The sequence below is a fragment of the Carassius auratus genome, chromosome 8 (genome assembly GCF_003368295.1).
Source record: "Carassius auratus strain Wakin chromosome 8, ASM336829v1, whole genome shotgun sequence".
Lineage (NCBI taxonomy): Eukaryota > Metazoa > Chordata > Actinopteri > Cypriniformes > Cyprinidae > Carassius > Carassius auratus.
Window position 1 is genome coordinate 11,950,152 of NC_039250.1, and position 19,589 is coordinate 11,969,740.

Below are 19,589 nucleotides of genomic sequence, written 5' to 3' on the forward strand. Positions count from 1 at the left end.
GTGGACATCTTTTTTTGTTATTACAACCCTTGTCAAAATAAATTAATAACAAAAGTCACTATTTTGACAACATTAAATAAAAACAGATGATTTACTAAATTGAAATAACAAAATATTAAATCAGATTAGTAAACTGTCATTCATGCTTCGCATTCCATCATTTCTACTTAGCCAGCTGTCTAATACTATGTTGAAATAAAACATCAAGTCAACTTACCATATTCAAAAAAGTCAAAATAACTAGAAACTTAGAGACTTAGAGACATTCTAAGCTGACAATAACAAACTACTTTTGTAAAAAACAAAAACAAGATACTAAATGAAAATGTTATTACTCTTTTTAAAATGACAAAGCATAAATTATTATATTATTAATTTTTTACTTAGCGAAAATACAGATATATGTATGAAGTCACTTAAACATAAAACACTTTAAAAAGACACAAAGTCGTCGACTTACTAAGATGAAATAATAAACTACTACATCAAAAATAAGAAACTTAATTGACTTACATTTATGCAATTAATTAAATACTAAGTTGAAATGACAAGATGTTATTATAAATATAGACAGTCAACTTACTTAGAAAACTGGCAGAAAACCAAGTTTTGACAGCAATTTACAAAGAAAATTTACAAAAATTATCAAGTTGTTTCTTAGTTGAATTATATAGATAAATTAAATTCTATTAAGAGTATTGTGAAACTTCAAGCCAAAACGACATACAAAAAATAATGTATACTACTCCCATAAGGCCAAAAGGAACTGCATTGCTCAGAAGCTTCCACCACACCACTGCTTCACTTCAGATCGAATTTATTTAAAATGTAATAAATGGCCAGCCGTGATGAAATTTAGGTTACCTACAGCACAAGATCTGCACCAGTGTAAGCTAGCATCTGCTGCCTTAAATTGTAGATACAACAGATAAAATATAAAAAATTGATAATAACATGATTTACTGGGTGAACAACTGTGAAGCACATTCCTAATCTGAGCAGGAATGGCAAGCGCAAATAAAACAGCGGAAAACAGAAACTGGGACTGGGTGTGTACGATGTAAAAGCAATTTAGCTGCATAAACAACAACAAATAAACTTAAACAGTACTGACTGAAAATCTGATTTAATTACCTGAAGGCTAAAAATGGCAAAGTGGAACTGGCCTACAGGCCTAAAGCTTAAGGCTATGTTTACATGTTTTCGTTTTAAAACGGATAAGTTTTGCTATGATCACGCCTGTCATTTTCACTAGTTTCCGGCATTTTAGACCCTAGAAAACAGAGATTTTGAAAATGCTGCAGACCCCATTTTAGTTAGAAAAATTTGGGGTTGCATTTCAGTGTTAATGGACCAAATAGAGAAAAAACGAAAACAACGTTTCGGCTTGGCTGCCCGCATTCACTATGCGTATCTTTGACGACCATGTAAACAATAACAACATGCTCCTTGTGGTACCCATAGGTCTATATACACTTTATTCCTAAACGCAGAAGTAAGCCTATGAGCGAGACGTCCAGTTCATTAGCCGCTAAAAGGAAATAATGAGAAGAACAACAATGTGCAGTGAACGGTAAATCTGTTTGCATTGAAAACCAGTGTGTACATAATTAAGATAATACACAAATAATATGGCAAGATGCACCAATTTCCAGTATCAAACAGCAAAAAGAGTGGTTTCACACAGCTAAAAACAGCAGGATGAAAATGAGACTGGAAGCAAGAACCATTCAATTTAGAAATGCCCGCTTCTATTTTTGTGTGAAGAATTCGACCGCTTCAAACATGTAGACATGTCTGCCATCTAATAACAGGGCATCTAGCTATTAATATCAATGGTTGTACCTGCATGAATGGTCATGTGACATGCGCTTTCAGTTGTGTAGTGTGGACGGAGATCGTTTCAGAAACGCATTGTAGACGAGAAACGTATTCATTTTAAAATGCTGTTTTAAAACGAAACTGCACTAGAGTTAACAGGGCCTAAAAAACGGCTGGCAAGAGATACATTTCAGGAAGAATACAAACACAACTTGTGTTTAACTGATTTGTCATAGTATAGGAGTACTTGCAGTACACTACGCATTAAAAGTTTGGGGCAAAAGTTGTTTTGTTTTTAAGAAAACTTTTATTCAGCAAGGATGTATTCATATTTTTACGTTGTTATAAATTTCTATTTTAAATGAACGCTGTTCTTTTGAACTTTCTATTCATCAAAGAATCCTGAGAATTGCTTTCAACATTGATAATAATCAGAAATGTTTCTTGAGCAGCAAATCAGCATATTGAATGATTTCTGAATGATCACGTGATGATGAAGACTGGAGTAATGATGCTGAAAATTCACCTTTGATCAAAGGAATAAAATGCAATATTTGACAATATTAATTTTTCTACTGTTTTTGTTCAAATAAATGCAACCTCGGTGAGCCAAAAACTCCAAACTTTTGTACAGTCGTGTATAAATTTGTAGCATTTAGACCAATCAGACACAGAGACTTGCTTGTGCCAAGCTTCGGCCTTGACTATTCATTCATCAAGATCCTCTGATTCGAACTGGTCTCATCAACTCACTTAAGCAGAGACCAACTGGTTCTCCAAAGTGCATCAGGACACTTTATCAAACAGACAAGACTTGCAAGTAAGCTCATCACCTTTTTGTACAGATGCAGGTAGTCTTTGGGCGGCACTTCTCTGCAATCTTTCCTAGCATGTAGTGAATGAGCCGCTCCTCCTTATCTCCGACACAGCGAGAGGCGCTCTGAAAGCACTACGACGCCGTCTCCAACATCGAGTCCCGGCGCTCGTCCATCTTTAAACACAAACAATGGCTCTTATTTCTAGTTTTTTTAACACACACTCTCACATTGTTTTGTACACAATCACATGTCTCTCTCACTCTTCATCTATACAAACAGAAATACCTGTTTGATCAAGTCAGGAGGAGGTTTGTGTTTCCACTGTTTGAGCTGTCTGGAAGCGAAGGAGTCAATGGAAGTGCTGGCAGCTTGGAGAAAGAGAAATACTTTAAGTGACAGATGAAGAGATTAAAAAAAATCTATATGTGAATGCATGAAAGTCGATGAGCTCATACCTTGAGAGCAGCTCCTTCGATATAAGCAGACACATCGTCTACAGAGATTGTGGGGCCGTCGTTGCGTGGGATTAATCCAGAAAGTCAGGTTGCAGGTTGGCAAGGTCAGCAGAGACAGTGCTGGTCTTATAGCTGTCAAACTCTGGCAAGGTCTTGGGTTTAAAGTACTCAAACATTATCCCAATGAAGCTCCACCTAGAGACCGGAAGAGAGAAAGAGAGATGGAGAGATGTATCAGTACTATGTAATGAGGGTCCAAAACTGTTTTATTTTAGGATTATTTATATATTATTATAGTATTTATTCGTATTTTGAATTAGCACTTATTTTAATACATCCAGTTTACATTTAAGTTTTAGTTGGAAGTGATACTGTTATGTGCTTTTATCATTATTAGTATTTTGTTTAATATTTCTATTCAGCTTTAATTTTTATTTCAGTTTTTGTTATTTTATTAACTTCAATGGCAATATTTGCCATTTTCATTTAAGCTTTTTTTTTTTTTGATGAACATTTTCATCTCATATTTACATTTTATTTATAATATATAAATACTATTTTTAATAGTTGTATTATTTATTTTTAATTTTAGTCAAGAATGACAACATTGGTTCAACATTCACTTTTTGCCAGTAAATTAACTTACCTGCCTATAAATTGAGATTTTATCAATTATAAATATTTACAACCAACCAAAAATATACTTATTTTATATACCTATATATATGTGTGTGTGTTAGTGTGTGTGTGTAAAATTCTTATAACAATTATTATTTTGTCTTAGAATTGTATTAAAATTATAACTTTGTCTCTGACAAAGGAATGAAAAAAAATTATTTTGTATTTTTAGCCATGTTAATTTCAAGGAGATTTTGCTGTACACACACGAGTGGAGAGTTTTAACTGGGGATTTCTGTCAATCTGTAAGTCAGGACAGACTCTTTTGTCCCCGTCAGGAGTAACAGTAATATGAACAATGGCAGACATGCAGCAATATCCTGTGCACTGGGATTTTTTTTCATTACCTGGACTATTTGACAATACTGACGAGTGACAAAGACAGAATTATCACTTATCCATTCAAACGAAAAGCAATTTCCACGCTGGCATTATGACAATGTTTTTTGTGGAGAAATGAGCCAAAAGCCTATAACAGGGCCGAACAATTGTGCTGATTATTTCTGATGTATAACACTAACAATGCAGAATCAGATAAATAAAAAAAGCCTACAACAGATTATGCTGCTGGATAATTAATTCAGAGAAAAGATAGTGGCTGGAATTCAGAATGAGTTCAGAAAGCCAGGATCATGTAATTTGTCCTGATACTGATTCTGAAAAATAGGCTGAAAACATCTGTAACTATGCTGCCTTTTAAGATGGACAAATGTCCTTTGTGGATTATACACTAAATGCATGTTTTGTCACTACTCACTGCTGTGTGTGTACTTGATGGGTTAAATGCAGAGCACCATACATGTCCTCCTTAAAAACCCCAAAATCCGCACAAACATTGACTTTTTTTTTTTTGGTTTGTTTTTCTCTTTTACACCAGTGGTGCAGTACCTTGCAGCTGCAAAGACTAAGCACAATTCAATATTTGCTAGATGCCTACAAAAACACAAGCAGCATCTACACAACGCAATACGGGATTAGGTGCAGAACACCTCGGTATTGTACTTTGGTGGTTGTTTACAGCGTTTCATGTGTACAGAGCAGTCCTGCATAATGGGTGTGTGGGTGGCTAAATGATCAATGAGACTCCTGCTGCCAAAAGATAATCAATCAGTGAATTATTGCTGAATCAGACCGCCAACTCATCCTACCCAACATCCACCTACCTTCATTAGCACAGGGACAGTTCTCCTTCTCTCTTTACAATGCTTCTTAGATATTCAAGACATAAAATCAGTACACAGGAGACATGGGTAATTCCCTAACATGACATTCAGAAAGTTAAGTGTAAACTCATATCATGTCACTGTGAGTGTGTTACCTGTAGGACAGAATGCTCCTCCAGGTATCGGGCTTTGCTCTTCTTGCTCGGGTAAGCATACAGGCAGAAGAAACACTGCTCTAGTGCCATCTGCAAATCCTCTTTATATGATAGTTTTTCATGTCCTGAGAGCCTCTCCCACAAAACACGCACCTGAAAATAGACACATGACCATTAGACCATTAAAAACCACAACTTGACCCCAAAGAACTAGTTAATTATAGACCGATCTCGAATCTCCCTTTTCTGTCCAAGATACTATAAAAGGTAGTATATATTCCTAGTATATATAGGTAGTATATATTCCTTCTTAGGGAAAGACGGTATCTGTGAGGATTTCCAGTCAAGATTTAGACCGTATCATAGTACTGAGACTGCTTTCCTTAGAGTTACAAATCCATCACGCTCCCTAAGGTCACAAAACGCTGGACTTTTGGTAGTTCCTAGGATAGCAAAGTCCACTAAAGGAGGTAGAGCTTTTTCACATTTGGCTCCCAAACCCTAGAATAGCCTTCCTGATAATGTTCGGGGTTCAGACACACTCTCTCTGTTTAAATCTAGATTAAAAAACGCATCCCTTTCGCCAAGCAATTGAATAATGTATCTTAAATTGTGAGTGTAGTTGCATCTGTTTAAATGCGCATTTTATCTTTAGCTTGGGTTAAACTAATTCATTTTACTTTGCTGGATCAACAGCTATGCTAATGATGTCTCTATTTGTTTCTATGTTTTGCCACGGATTTACAGAAGCTCCAGTCTGGATCCAGAACACCTGAGAAGAGATGATGTTGACCCTCAGAGGACCCCAGATGATGCTAACACTGAAACAACATACAGAACTAACAAATATCATCTGACGGACTGTCATACGTGCACGAACTGACAGCCACCACTTATAAGCTATTACTAAATGTTGTAGATACATAATTTTCTGTAAAGCTGCTTTGTAACGATTTGTATTGTAAAAAGCGCTATACAAATAAACTTGAATTTAATTGAATTACAAATGAGCTGCTCTTATCATCTGATCATGGTTGTATCTCTCTATTAGTTCTATTGGATCTTAGTGCTGCATTCGACACTATTGACCACAACATTCTTTTGCATAGACTAGAACACTTTGTTGGCATTAATGGAAGTGCAATAGCATGGTTTAAATCCTATTTATATGATCGTCATCAATTCGTAGCAGTGAATGAAGAGGTATCATATCGATCACAAGTGCAATACGGAGTACCTCAAGGCTCAGTACTAGGGCCATTACTCTTCATGATTTACATGTTACCCTTGGGAGATATAATCAGGAATATGTTATGCTGATGATACTCAGCTCTTTATTTCTTCGCAGCCCGGCAAAACATACAAGTTTGAAAAACTAACAGAATGCATAGTCGATATAAAAAACTGGATGACGAGTAATTTCTTACTGCTAAATTCTGAAAATAAAAACAGAGGTGTTAATTATAGGACCTAAAAACTCTGCATGTAATAACCTAGAGCGCTGTCTAAGACTTGATGGCTGCTCTGTCAATTCTTCGTCATCAGTTAGGAACCTAGGTGTGGCTATTTGATAGCAATCTTATCTTAGAAAGCCATGTTTCTAGCATTTGTAAAACTGCATTTTTCCATCTCACAAATATATCTAAATTACGGCCTATGCTCTCAATGTCAAATGCAGAAATGTTAATCCATGCATTTATGACCTCAAGATTAGATTCACAAGTTCACACTTACATATAATTAATAATTAGCTGAGCTATGGTATGCGTATTTGGCGTGCTGTCCAGGGAAGGGCTCCGAGCTCAGGAATGGCCCAAACCTAGAGTACCCCCCCCCCTTCCCCGTCTAATTATAAAGTGAACTCGAAGTGAGGAGATGGGGTGGAGGAGGGATGCTGATTAACCGTCAATGGATAGAGGTAAGTCAGCGATATTTATACTGTGGGATTGATAACTAGATTGTGGTCCACCTGTGTTGATTAGGCTAAGTATCTGACGCGCTCCTCTCGAAGCTTGTTAACGAGAACATCATTTATTTTAATGCTTTATTGGGTGGTTGTTCTGCAAGCTTGGTAAAACAAACTCCAGGTAGTCCAAAATGCAGCAGCTAGAGTTCTTACTAGAACCAGGAAGTATGACCATATTAGCCCTGTTCTGTCCACACTGCACTGACTCCCTATTAAACATCAAATAGATTTTAAAATCTCCTGAATGTTTTAGCACCTCAGTATTTGAACGAGCTCGTTATATTATAATCTTCCACGTCCGCTGGGTTCTCAAAACTCAGGTAATTTGATAATACCTAGAATATCAAAATCAACTGCGGGCGGCAGATCCTTTTCCTATTTGGTGCCTAAACTCTGGAATAACCTACCTAACATTGTTCAGGAGGCAGTCAAACTCTTGCAGTTCAAATATTTTTCTAAACCAAATCCGTTGACTTGATAGCAAATGATTGCGCAAGAAAGCTCTCGGATGTCATCAAAAACATCTTACAGGGCTCCAGACTGCAACTTTTTTCTGCATGTGTGATTAAATTTTGTGAGTAAATTTTCACCTCCTTGTTCAACTCATAAGCAATTCCATTTCTGTCCCATGACAAACATCAAATAGCAAACAAAACTTTTTTGTTTATTTTAATTTTGAAAAGCTTGTTTTCTTTAAGCTATGGAGGCTCTCTTTTATTATTTGATACCTTAGTCTTTGTAAGTTATTAGTCAGTATATAATACATCATGTGCTGTATGCCATGCCTCATCTTATTAGTTTTTGTAAAAAAAACTTTGTAACGTAGTTTGTCATTGTATCTTACAGTATCTAACCGTTAATTGTTGCTGTGCTGTTAATTAAGAGTAACAATGAATCCATCTATTATTTTGGTCTTAAAAAGTGAAAGGTGTGTAGATGTGTATCAGTGATGCGGGATCAATGTATAAACAACCCGCACCCGACCGCTGTTTTCAACTAACCCGCCCGCTACTCGGACCCCAAAAAAATAAAAATAAAATATTGTACCCGACCCGCTTCTTGACCCGCATTTTTTAAAGGGGGGGGGGGGTGAAATGCTAATTTTCACTCAATCTCCTGTTAATCTTGAGTACCTATAGAGTAGTACTGCATCCTTCATATCTCCAAAAAGTCTTTAGTTTTATGATATTTATAAGAGAAAGATAGTCTGTGCCAATTTTTTCTGGAAAAACACAAGCCGCTGGAGGCGTGACATGTGGAACTTGTGACATTACCGTGAGGGAAAAAAAAACATCATCCAAAACAAACCATGGATAACAGTCAGATTCAGCTGTTTATTTATGATCCAGAATCAGATCCAGAGGCTGAAACTGAACGAGAGCAGCAGCAGCAACGACTTCAGCAGGACGTCTCTATGTGGTATGTACTGAAACTGTATATATTTGCTTAGCGGTTTTGGAAAATGATTAAGTTCCATTTTATGTCGTCTTTTTTTTTCTTTAAAGGTGTACATAGGTTTACTTGATGTGCTAACGCGCCGATAGCTAAGTTAACCATACTCACCGCATGCGGTTCCAACACATGATCGTGACCCTTTTTCATTGGGATTGCATTATCCTTAGGAAATAAACGATACGCAAATCCGGTGTCAAACTGGATCTTCGAAATGCAGGGAACAAACAAAAACACTTGCACAACTCCGTCGATGCTCTTTAAAAATAAACTCCGTCCACTGGTCCCTTAATGCTGTTTTTTTGGGGGGTAATCTGTGCAGGGTTGTCTTGCCCTCGCAACCAAAAACACACTTCTTTTGTGACATTTTTATTCTTCTCTGATCGATGAATGTCTCCGCTCTGCTATACGGGAGCGCGCTCTTCCGGCAGAAGTGCCCTTAGGACCCATATAAGGAAATTCCGCTCCATCTAACGTCACACAGAGCCATACTCGAAAAAAACTTTCCGAAACTTGTGACAAATGGGAATTGGAACAAAAATACTCCTTCAAACATACAACTTAATTTTTGAAACTTTGTCCATGTTTAGCATGGGAATCCAGTAACAGTATAAAAACAGTATAAATAACAGTATAAAAAACTCAGTATGCATGAAATAGCATTTCACCCCCCTCTTTAAAAGTAGTAAATACGTTGCCCCTTTGTATTCATTTAATTACTTAAATAGGCTATAGCCTACGGGATAATAAGCGTTATGACCGAACACATAAGGCTTGCCACAAAGAAATTGTTAAAGTAATGATTATGAATATGTCTAAATTAGCAGGGAGACATTTAATTGTTTAGAAATACATTGGTGTTGACGATGTGGACTCGCCATGAACGCCAGAGAGAAATGCACATTTCATATGGATTACATAATCAGAGAGTAACCTATTTATTTTGGTTTGAATATTTTCGTTTTAAAACTAGACATTTCAAGCTTTCTGTAATATATTGCCTATATTTCTTTTAAACCCACCGACTAAAAGATTAAGACACTACCTGACCCAAAATATCTACAGCATTTTTCTAGCTATTTCAGAATCTGGAAAAAATACTGGGTCTAACTTACTGCAGTCGGTAGAGTAATATGAAAGTGTGTGATGAACAGCCATGATAAATGCTCATCACTTCTGCTGCCGAAACTTTGTCAGCCTGTGGGTCATTTGGTTTATTGAAAAACGATTGCACCGATTTGCATGTTTCTCGATGATGTGCTTTTTTTCTGTGGAACTCATATGCACCACGTAGCTTCACGTCGTATTCTCCACCATGTCCCACAGAATCTCTCCAATTTGATATTGTTGACAGGAGGCGTTTGTGACCTTTATGAGGTTGTTGGCGAGCCGCTGGAGGATTGTGGATCGTGGGGTGTGGATTAGCAGCTCAGGCTTGTCCGTGATGCGGCTTTCGATGCCCCTCAGCAGAGCCTTGATGGTGGACACCCACTCCTCCTTGGCAGAGGGGCTGCTGGGTAATGCAGAGTTCAAGTGCTATATGGCCTCATTGAGAGACACTCCAGACGTCTCGAGGCAGGAGCTGTAGTCTCTTAACCGCAGCAGGAAGCTCTGGGGATAGAAAAAACAAAGACGGATGTGGTGTCAACAGGTTAAGTGTCTGAAAACGCCACACTTTTGTAGAATTGAGGGTTGAGGAAATGTTCGGTCATACACGTCACATTTAAGACAAATGGGATATTGCTCACTTTGGGAGTGAAGCTAGTCATTATTCCCATAATAACTAGCTTTTAACATGCTGGCTCTATCATGTTGAGCTCTGATATGAATTGAACTGATCCATGGATACAGTATGTCTGTGAGAAAAATAGGATGCGTTTATGAGACAATGTGTGAGACAATTACTTGAAGTCTACATACAGTACACTTCAATACAAAGGAATTCATAGTGCCTAATTATATACATTGTAATGCATCACATTTCTTTTCAAAGTTTGGATTTGGTAAGAGACTTCTTATAAAATCATTAAAAAAAAACACAAATTAAAAAATTAAAATGTTTTTTATTGGGCATCAAATAATGGCGCAAATACCAGTAATTTGATGAGTGAAACGTTAGTAAATCTCACTGCGTAATTCATTTTAATACTAGTCTCCTCCCATAAATTTTGAGTCTGAAAGGGAAACTCCTACAAATGCATATTCAATAATGTCAGGCGCAAAAGTAACTGTGTCCACGCCTGTCAGCATGGTAAATCCTGACAGTACTATTTTAATGGCAAAAGGCGGTTTGCGCTCACGTAAAGTGTTATTAAATCTGTCCCCTAACATACTAATTTCTTTAAATCCCCAAAGTTTTAGTGTATATCTTCAAAAATAATTATAAATGCAGTTATAATACATAGTATTGCTCATGGTTATATTATTAAATACAATTGTTCACACAAAGATTTTAACTATCATTTTGTTTTTCTTCCTGCATATTTCATATGTTTATGTTCCTTTAAATAACTACTTCTATTAAAGAGCATAACACTTCACAACACACAAAATAAAACATAAAATAATCATGCTTTTCATTTATTATACTGTGCAGAAGGGATAAAGTACAGTCAGCTGGTCATTATCGCAAAGTAAACCCTGACAGAAGGATCAGAACCACAGACGCAAAGTGGAGGACTCTTGAATTATCATGAAGGGCTTCATTTTGCATTAATGACCTACTGACTGTACATTATGCTGCTAAACTTACAAAGCCACATGATAAATAAATAAATATCAGGCAGTATGAATCATTTATAATGCATTAATAATAAGTTTGTGATGTATTATACAAACAGGCTTTGCAGGAAGTGTTTTCCCTGCAGCAGTAAGAGCTGTGCTGGTCTCTCAGGAGCAGAGCTGATGTAATCGAGAAGCTCAGGGTGGGCTGCAGCAGACGGACCACAGACCGGTATTCTCCCATGTCAAACAATCTCTGGATCTTCTTTAGAGACAGACATCCCTCTAGAGACTTCAACTTCTTCTCAATCTCAATCAATCAAACAGAGTTATATTCTTCTATAGTTAAGGGCCTATATAATGCAAAACTGGATCTTGGCCAGTCTGATCTACCATGCAGACAAGTAACTACAAACTACAAAAACTACAGCACCAAAATTTCAAGTACAAAACATCAGATTGTTGTTTTCCCAATTAAGGACATTGGTTGCACTTTATTTTACAGTCCTGTTGCGCATTTACATGCTATATATTTATTATAATAACTACACTGTGTCATTAGAAGATACTAACCCTACACATAAAAACATATATTCCTCAGCAATTTCTCAGGTGAGTGCGCTGTAAAAGCACATACTGAAAAATACAATGTAACCAGGACGTTTTAAAAGGAGTATTTTCAAAAGAATCACTTACACAAATTATAGGGGTCAGAAAAGGGATTTACAATGGAGTATAGTATTACTTTATTTATTATTATACCTTATTTAATATAAAAAAGTTACACACACATATACAGTATGTAACAGTTTCAAGATTATTTAAATTTTTTTACACATAATTATTAATACATTATAATATCTTTATTATAATATAGTACAATCATATATGTGTGTCTTTGACACTTTTTTATTATTTCAACCCTCTACATTGCGAGTAAATCACTCACATATGTGACAAAATTTTACTCTGGGCGACTTAATTATGTCTATTGTTAGCCATTGGCTAATTATTCAGCTTTTTAGAACAAGCAGAATTTATGTCGGTTTCTCTGGTAGTGGGCGGAGCTAATGCGCAATTGGCAATTTCATTGGCTGCCGCTGATCTAATACCGTCCCCGTTTTGATTTCAGCAAATCAGTTCGACTGAACGCAGACAACGTGATTAATATTCATGAACCCAGCAGCTCATCAATCTGTAGTGCATTGTATATTGTTAGTATGGTAGGAGAATTTGTACTGTATTTTCCGGACTATAAGTCGCACTTTTTTTCATAGTTGGCTGGTCCTGTGACTTATAGTCAGGTGCGACTTATTTATCAAAATTAATTTGACATGAACCGAGAGAAATGAAGCTAAATAAACTATGAAACAGAGGTGACAAACTTCTTTTGTACTGTACCTCCTCTATAGAGATGGCATTGCCCATACTGAGGTTGGGCAGGACGATGGTGATTTTTTCCATCTCACTTGTCTGACCTTTCAGCAGACCGACACACATGTCGTAACACTCCAGCGCCTCCTCCGTGTCACCCTAAAACAACAAATTTACGTTCATATATTCATGTCTACAGGGCAAAAACTTCACACAAGTGTAAATGTACTTTCTCTTAACATACTCTATTTGTATATAAGTCAGCACTAGGCATTGGCCCATCACCGGTTTTAAAATTTGGTTTCAAAACCACTAATATTTTTCATGTCTCCTGAAAGACTGAAAGAGTAGGAATCCCTCAGGCTGAGTGCAGTGTAGAGAGTAACACTGACCCCTCCTCCTCCGGTTGGTGAGAGCGAGTGGTCAGTCATGTGTGAGTAGGATGACCGAATTTAAAGGGTTAGTTCACCTAAATATTAAAAATATGTCATTAATAACTCACCCTCATGTCGTTCCAGACCCATTAGACCTCCTTTTATCTTCAGAACACAGTTTAAGATATTTTAGATTTAGTCCAAGAGCTCTCAGTCCCTCCATTGAAGCTGTGTGTAGAGTATACTGTCCATGTCCAGAAAGGTAAGAAAAACATCATCAAAGTAGTCCATGTGACATCAGAGGGTCAGTTCGAATATTTTGAAGCATTGAAAATACATTTTAGTCCAAAAATAGCAAAAACTACGACTTTATTCAGCATTGTCTTCTCTTCCGTGTCTGTTGTGAGAGAGAGTTCAAAACACTGCAGTGTAGTGATATCCGGTTCGTGAACGAATCACTCGATGTAACCGGATCTTCTTCAACCAGTTCGAACTGAATCTTTTGAAACGGTTTGCAACTCCAATAAGCATTAATCCACAAATGACTTAAGATGCTAACTTTTTTAACATGGCTGATAGAGATCGACCGATATGGGTTTTTCTATAGCCGATGCCAATGCCGATGTTTAGAGGTCAGGGTCAGCCGATGGCCGATATGTGCTGTCGATTTTTAGGGCCGATATCTTGAAGTTTTCCCCTTCATTTGCATGCTAAAATGTCACAATAATAATAAGTGGATGCACAACATTTATAAACTATTTATCATTTATTTAGCACTTACTTGAACCATCTCTCGAATCTTAATTTTGTGCACTGCACGGTATTAAAATAAAAAATTATTATGTGCCTGTATTAACAGTGTCTCAGAGGAAGACCATGTCTGGTTCAGGAAGGGATTGTAGGGACGCTGATGGTCTAGAGGCCCGCTTTCAGACAGATATGTTCCTCCTGACCATGGCCTCCTCATCAGAGAGATCTGATTGAAGACGACTGGCTCTCTTTTGCCGTCAGAGTTCACCGGCTCAAAGCACGATACCACACCTTTCAAGTAAGAGAGCTCAGTCTCTAGACACATAATCACCAGTAGTATCACATTAAAGCATTTATGGTCATCTTGACTAGAGCTGACTAAGTATGGGCCGGTATGAGATTTTGATGGTATGATAACCTTAAGCAAAAATATCACTGTATCACGGTATTGTTGTTACAGCTCTAAAAATTTGTTATTTGCAAATGACTGGGTAAAAAAAAAAAAAAAAACTGTTTTTTTGCACTGGACACAGTATTTTTTTTTTTTTTTTGAGCAATATACAGAATATTAGAAACAGTAGAATTAGTTAATTTTTTTCTTGGATTTGTTTCCTAAAATAAAAAAGTCATCTTTATTTAACCTAAATCTGTAATTACAGTTATTTAATTTTAGTTATATAATTCATATACATATAATTTATATCATTTCTTAGCATTTAGTTCATACACATGAATATGATTTAATAATAACTCAATATGAAGCAAAAACAGAAATGTAATCTTCAAAATGACACATTTACATAAAGAAATACATTGCCATTTTACATATTGCATTTCAAAATGAATTTTGCCAACCTTATGCTTCCATACATCTACTACAACTGAATGAAATATTAGAAATATACACTACAGATTAAAAGTTTGAGGTAAATAAGATTTATATTTAAAATAAATGCTGTTCTTTTGGACTTTGTCTTGATCAAAGAAAAAATGCACCACACAAAACTGAAGTAGCACAAATGTTTTCAACACTGATAATAAAAAATTGTTTCTTGAGCAGCAAATCAGCAAATTAGAATGACTTCTGAAGGATGGTGTGACACTGAAGACTGAAGTAATGATGCTGAAAATTGCTTTGCATCACAGAAATACATTACATTTAAAAATAAATGTAAAAAACATTTTAAATGGTAATAATCATGTTACTTCCAGATAAATATTCAGTTTGTGTTTCATTTCTGCTCTTGTACGTTAATTGTGTAGGTTCATTTACATAACAGAGAATGTCTGTGACCTAGTTTTTGCTAAAAACACTCCTTAAGGTATCTGTCTCTGTCTGATTTTAAGTAGACCCACTGGGAGAAATATAGCAAGTTCAGGTGGCATGATGAATAGAGTTTTGTTTTCAGGCAGGTGCAAGCAGTATGTGTACCAAATGGTCTTCCAATGAGGAAAAAACTTCTTTAAGTGAACAAGTGTAGCTATTTCCTTCTATGTGCAGATGAATAAACGGTTCTAAGTCATTCTTCTGTTCCTACAACAGTTTTCACTCAGTCAGTCACACTTATCCAGGATAGTGGAATTAAATTGCGTTTTTGAGCTGAGCAAAAACACACACACATACAAAACTAAACTACACTAAATAAATATGTTTTTATTTGGTTTTAAATTATTTCTATATTTAAAATTCTTAGTTATATAACAGAAAAAAATATATAGAATTTTTATATATATATTTCAGAATGTAATTATTTATTGAACTGGCAGAGAATAATTATAACTCCAGACTCCAGTGCCCATTAAAAAAAAAAAAAAAACTAATACTAGCCTAAAAGACAAGTAAACAGTCAGCAATTAAATAAGAAAAAGAGGCTAATTACAAGCAATAGGACAAAAAACTACAGCAGAACTACACTATTTTCCGGCTTATAGTTAGGTGCGACTTATTTATCAAAATTAATTTGACATGAACCAAGAGAAATGAACAGAAAACATTACCATCTACAGCCGCGAGAGGGCGCTCTATGTTGCCAGAGATGCTGCTCAGTGCTGCTAGGGCGCCCTCGCGTGGCTGTAGACGGTAATGTTTTCTCTTGGTTCTTGGGTCTAAATAAATGCGACTTATAGTCCAGTGCGATTTATATATGTTTTTTTCCTCATCATGACGTACTTTGGACTGATGCGACTTACACTCAGGTGCGACTTATAGTCCGAAAAATACGGTAAATGATTCATTCAAATTGTTGGGTGAACTGTACAGTAGGTTCGGTCAAAGTCTCTGTCTGCTGTGTTTAACTCACAGAGACGAGTCCCTTCCCTCCTCGTGTCAGGCCTTCTCTCAGTCCACTGGGCTGCTTGTTCATGGCCTCATGTCTCTATATATATATATAGTTTGTAGTTCTTGATCTTATTCTTTTCTGCTTATGCTCTTGCTTTGTTTCGTTTGTTGTTTATTTTTTTATTTTGTTTTTTTGAGTGTTTAGTCTGCATGTATCATGAGTTAATATGAGCAGGAGTGGAACTCTGTACAAGTCTAGTGTGGCTTCGTTCCCTCCTTGCATAGTTTTGTACTTGTACTAAACATGTGCTAAACAAATAAACTAAACTAAACCAAACTAAGATACTGCAAAAGCCATAAAAATGTTTTGTTTGGAATGTGCACACGATAAATGTTCCTATCAACTGATATATATATATATATATATATAGTATATAAGAGTAGTTAACTTGAGAAATGCTTGAGAGACGAAGGACAAGAAAGGTTTAATAATCTAGTGCTCAATATTGCTATTTTTAATTTCTAATTCAGTTTGGATGCTTTCATTGTGACTGGGATGTCAAACATATTACATTTACACTATGCATAATTTGACTCAAATCAAATATACACTATTGTTAATAGTTAATATATAATTTATTATTATTATTATTATAACAATGTTTGTTATTTTTAAGTATATTTAAAATCCTGTGACATTATAAAGTAACAGAAAGAAGGATAAAGAATGGATGGAATAAATAAAAATATTAAACCAAATAAGAAATGCATTGCTACTAATACAACTGTACTATAAAATAAATATATTAAAAAAATCATTTTACATTAACAAAATATAAAACAATTAGTACAACTGTAAAATTATTTTATATTATAATTTAATAATTATATTAAAATACAATATTCTAATATTTATGTTTTTTTTGTTGTTTTTTTTAGGAAACTATATACACACTATATATTTAATCTATACATTTTTTAATAGATTTTTGTGTGTGTGTGTGTGTGTATAACACTGTTTGAACATTTCTCTGCAGGCTATTGCAACTTTGCACATTTCCATGTACTTGTTTGTTGCTTAACTGATCTCATTTGTCATTCAAAAAATTCAACATAGGACTAAATGAAATGGTTTATTCAAGTTACATATATCACTTAATCAGCCTAAACACTATAATTTATGCCAAGGTATTCCAACTAATTTTACATCTGTTTTACTTTGTACATTATTATTTCTATATAGCCTATGCAATACAAAGTAGACTGAATTTACCACGTTGACGACAACTGTTTGCTCACATTATTTTTTTTTTTTTTTTTTTATGTGTATTGCATTATACATATTGTAGTTGATAAAATATACTGAGCATGAACATTTCCATTGCTAGGCAGCATTTTATCTTTGAGGAATGCGTGAAGTATGAGGTGTGTTTGTTTAAAATATCTTTTATGGAATAAAATGAAATGCAAGTCTACATTGACTTGCAAACCATAACTTATGTGAGTTTTTGTAAAAGTTTTGTAAAAGTTTAATTGTAAAAAATAAATAAATGAACATTTTGTAACAAAAAATAAAAAATAATTTTATTAATTGGTATATTCATTTAGATTCTTAGATCTTTCCTATTCCTGGAACAAAATTAATGCTTAAGGTTGATTCAATATTATTCTTAATAAAAAATTAAAAAAGATTCCACACTCAACATCAGCCTTTGTAGCAGCCTACAAAGTAATTAAAGCAAATTATTTTATGAACAGAATGAAGACTGACATAGCTTAGCACAAATAAAAAAAATAAAACATTTTTTAGATTGTCCCCTTCTAATGAATGCTTGGGTTGTGGCTCATTATTATTCATATTAAATATATTATTTTAATAGTTTTTAATAATTAATTTATATATTTATTATTAATAAAAAAATAGATTAAAATCGTACAATGACATATTCACTTATTTTAAACTTTGAACATTTGTTAGCCTAGCAATATGAATACGGATAATATACGAGGATAACATTTTGTTGTTGTTAAATTCAAGTTTTTTTGTTATATTTAATATATAAGTATTGTTAAATTTGCGCTTTTAGACACATATCCAGTCGTTTGTGTGAAGAGTGGAAGCTAAAGTGCTCTTTACAGGACATGGAGGCGCCAGCGCGATCACTTGCATTTTTTCTTAATAAAAGTAAAAACTTCGTAAATTACGCAATCACTTTTGCCGAAAGATAATTGAAATACATCATTCTGCACTGTAAAGGGTCTACTTTTATTTTTGTGCACTCACAATAAAATGCTAGATTCGCTTTCTTCCGTCTCTGTCTTGAACAGAGCGCTTCACAATCACATAACGAAATTCAGATAATACTAGCCTCACAGAAATGATAAATATATCTATAGAACGCTTTCAATTACTACTGCAAAACAAAATAATTATATAAGTCTTCAATAAAACTCTTCAAATTATCAAAAACAAACTCTTTCATTATGTAATCCAAAAGATGTATTTCTTTCTAATAAAGGCGCGTCCAGTAAGAAGATGGCAGGATCGACTAAATCACTAAAATATCTCCGTATTATTCCCCCCTCAACACTTTCATGGCAATTATTATTATTAATTATTATTATTTACTTATTTTAAATCTCTGGTGGGGCCGCAGTTTTAATCCAGATGTGGACATTTGCTTGTAGTCCTGCCCTATAGAGTTGAATAAACCACGCTTGGGTGGAAATACAGGGCTTTAAAATAATAGTCTTTGGATTTCACCTTAGTTATAAAAATGCAACGGCAAATTCGCATATACTTAAACAACTTTTATTAAGAAAATGAATAAGACAAGTATTCCCTACTTGCATTGTAACCCAAATAAATAAGGTATTTTCCCTTTGTATGGCGTTCACGTTTTTTTTTTTTTTTTTTTTATTATTATGAAAACAGCAGCAATAATGACAAACTCACTCACAAGAAATGAAACTTTTATTACATACAGGTTCCCACAGCTATGCATAGCCTACAAAATACAGTCATACCATGTTAATTACAAGAAGCTTACCTATAGCCTATAGGCTCATTAACGACTTGTTTGGACAGCAAGAGGCGGAGAGTGACATCATCTTGATTTCTGTCTGTTATTTCTAAGACGGAATGTTCATTTCAACGGCACAAAGCAGCACAGATTGAGCACAAATGAATGACACGGTTTTGTGTGATTTAGATTAACTGGGGTGTAGTGTGACATCACAACTCCCGAAAATATTTTGGTTAAAACACATCTCTTTTTTTCTACAGAAAAAGACTTTACACACAAATGTCGATCAGAATCTATCTATTACAGAAAGGCATTCAATTATTAAATTACATGCTATTACATGCAACATAGAACCGTATATTATTACATTTCTACACATGTATTGATGATCTTCTTGATTGTACCTTGTACCTAACTTTAAAGAGACGCATTTGAAAGGATTTTCAGTAAATGCATAAAATAGTTTGTAGCATTAACAATCATGTGTCCAGCTGTGGTGAAGAGGAAAACTCTGTACAACTGTGATTGTGAACAGAATTACAGAATATGTAGAGTACA

At 35.0% G+C, this 19,589-nt stretch overlaps 1 pseudogene; it reads right to left on the reverse strand.

Moving 5' to 3' along the window:
* Positions 1-2,650: 2,650 nt before the first annotated feature.
* On the reverse strand, positions 2,651-6,479 carry LOC113107934 (calcineurin-binding protein cabin-1-like; annotated as a pseudogene).
* Between the last annotated feature and the right edge of the window lie 13,110 nt (positions 6,480-19,589).